Below are 2,930 nucleotides of genomic sequence, written 5' to 3'. Positions count from 1 at the left end.
ATGCCGTCTGTGCACTGGTGCATGCAGTCAATGGCAACCACTGCTATCTCCATCCCCAAGACAGTTCCATCCATTGCGGACATGTCTAATTGTCGTCTTGAGCAGCACAAAATGGAAATGACTAACAGCCTGTCCTAACCGAAGGCATCCTTTTCCATCAACACTCACAAGCCCTGTCCAAGAGGAGAGGACTAGGAGAGGTGGGAGGACATGCAAGAGAAAAAGAGAGGAGGCAAACGTTGATTGATGGTCCAGCAAAATGCCCAAGATTTATTAAGATAGTTTGAAATCTTAATTACGGCCGTGGACTGATTCGTCGGCATGTGTATTTGCTCGGCTCGGCCTAAGTAGCAGTCACTGCTGCTTACCCAAGCTGCACTCTAGGATACTGAGCGGCTTTTAAAAATAAGGGCAAAATAATGAAAATTGACTTTGACTGGCGGCCCAGAGCGCATCAGTCTTGTGGATCAGTCTTTCCAATTGAATACCCCATCTCCCTCACTATACCCTCCCCTCCCTTTGTGTTGGTGCAAAGCATACTTCAGCTTGTTTACATCAGGACAGCAAAATAAACATTGATTTACTAGTGCTTGCTTTGCTCATGTTCTCCACAGGGTGCTTGTTTTGTTTTGGTTGGGGTTTGTTTTTTCATAGCTTTCAGTGGTCACCATGTAGAGGTCAGCTCATTGCTATCACATAATTGCTGAGTGTGTTTTTTTTTTTCTTTCTTTCTCTTCTGTGTTGGTGTCACTTGGGATATTTCCACAGTGCCTGTTCCACTGTTCCCTCACTTAACAGGTCTATGCATTTCCACTGCCTAACAGCAGCACCATGCAGCCCAAGGGAGGGGACTTCACCGATGGAGGTCTCTGTATCCATAGGAACAGCCCTTCGGTCTGCCGTCCGTGGCTTAAGTTGTTGATGTTGTGTGTGTTTTTTCCCCCCATAGGTTTACCCAAGAGGATGCTCGTCTTTAGCAGACCCAGTTTCTTGGCTGTAGATTTGGTTGTCCGCTCATCACCTGATAGGTAACACCAATGATTACTTTTCGCGTTAACATGCTGTTCCCAATTTCGCAGAGTCGTTAACTGTAAACGGGTTGAATGGCTTTTCAGCATTCAGTTAGTAGCCTTTTGTCAAAGAGCTATCCACCTCATAATCCACCGTATACCATATATCCAAGGGTGGCGCCATTACTATTTGAGTAGCCTAGCAGTTGCTAATGTCAAATCATTCAGAAGGGCTATTGGTAGCCTTTCCAGAACTACAGTAGCAGACAGGAAATGTTGTGAGAGCATGAAAAAGGCTGAAATGGGTGGGACAATAAGCTGGATAGCAGCATCATGCAAGTTTATATGCAGTTGAAATATATGAAACACATTTGGGTTTAGATATAGGCCTATGAAACACATTTGGGTTTGTGTGATTTGCATTGTTTCATATACAGCAATCGGTCTGCACAATTATAGAAACTGTTTTCTAAATATTCTATCTCTATTTTCATGATTTCTAAATTGATTGATTGGTTGATTGATTGATCAGATTGTCAGATTGATTGAGATGTGTCCTCATGATAGCAGCAAGATGAAGTCATGGCTTGGATGAGATGAGCCCCATGGATGGTTTCCCTTGCATGGCTTCACCGACCCTCCGAATAAGGAGTGGAGATGGGGGAAACCCAACCAAGAGCTTATGAGGATTTTGAAAAAATTAAACTGGAGTCATACATGCTCAGGAGAAAGAAAAACTATCTAAGAGTTAAGTTTCTGCAATAAAGATGTTCTGCCTCAGGGCAAATCTGAAAAAACACACATGAAAGTGCAATTACATAGGAATTACAACCCCCTTACAATCTTCACAAATGCTTTCCATTTAATTGCCCTGTGCATGTTATTAGCATAGCATTGGAGCTATGTAAGAGTAAGCTTGCAATCGAATGGCACACAATGATCTGTCTCCTCATGTGTAGAACAGTAAACCAATGGCATATGCCTGGTCATGGGATAAGTTCTAATGTTCAACACAAATATGTTATTCATTTACAGAAATAAGCTTTACAGCGGTTCACAACTTGACTGAAATAAAACATGTGAATGTACTGTACATATCTGTCCTTGAGTTGGTATAGGGAGAAAAAAAAAACGTTCAACAGATTCGTTTACCCAATCAACCCGATGAGGTTTTAGAGAAAACCAAGGTATAAATTTCCATTAAACCACTCATTATATCATTTTATATAGTTCACATGATGATTTAAGTTCGCCTACAGCTAAGTGAATAAAAACAGGATTTCAGCATCACATGGCCGAAATCCTCTCCTTCACATCAACAACATTGCGCCAATGAATCATATCAAGATTCCGCAAAAGAAGATTGGCGACGCCGCATTTGTTTGCTATGCGCCCAAGAGCTGGAACGCCCTCCCCATCGAGATCCGATCAGCCAGCTCCGTCGACTCCTTCAAGAAGCAGCTGAAGACCCACCTTTTCATCCTTGCCCACTCCTAGCTGCCAAGGCGTCATAGTGTCCCAGATGCCGCAGCGTCCTTACTGTACACAACCAGCCCTGGCAGGGAGCTCCCCTAGGTGGCCGCTGGTCTCTGTCTGAGGTTTCTTCCTGGCTATAGGGTTTTTTTCTCAGACCTCATTGAGCTTTTTTCCCCCTACAAACTATGATTCAAGCGAAAGGGAGTTTTTCCTCACCCCTGAAGCCACCAGGGGCCGCATCTGAGCGCCCAAATTCAGTGTGACTATCTTTGACTTATGCTAGACCCAGCCACTATGGACCTTACGCCTCTAAGAATCCTGGTCCTAACCTACGTTGACCTTATGACCCTACAATCTCTATCTATCTCTTCTTCCTCTGCCTTTCTGCTATTTCTGCCACTCCTCTCTACCTCTCTATCCCACAAAAGGGCAGAGAGTGCTAAA

The 2,930-nt window shown here is 43.8% G+C and overlaps 1 long non-coding RNA gene across 2 annotated transcripts in view; it reads left to right on the top strand.

Annotated features, from left to right (window-relative positions):
- LOC134456239 (uncharacterized) overlaps nucleotides 1–1,725 on the top strand; it is an 8,550-nt gene extending 6,825 nt beyond the window's left edge. Inside the window, exons 2-3 of one of the 2 annotated variants that reach the window (XR_010036276.1) lie at nucleotides 950–1,028; nucleotides 1,581–1,725. This is a non-coding gene — a long non-coding RNA (uncharacterized LOC134456239). Of the gene's footprint in view, nucleotides 1–949; nucleotides 1,029–1,577 lie in introns of both variants that reach the window. The other variant, XR_010036275.1, reaches the window with a different exon arrangement.
- Nucleotides 1,726–2,930: the final 1,205 nt, after the last annotated feature.

This window comes from Engraulis encrasicolus, chromosome 10, assembly GCF_034702125.1.
Source record: "Engraulis encrasicolus isolate BLACKSEA-1 chromosome 10, IST_EnEncr_1.0, whole genome shotgun sequence".
Taxonomy (NCBI): Eukaryota; Metazoa; Chordata; class Actinopteri; order Clupeiformes; family Engraulidae; genus Engraulis; species Engraulis encrasicolus.
The sequence above is the reverse complement of the archived record's forward strand: the minus strand, read 5'-3'. Positions and strand labels throughout refer to the sequence as shown.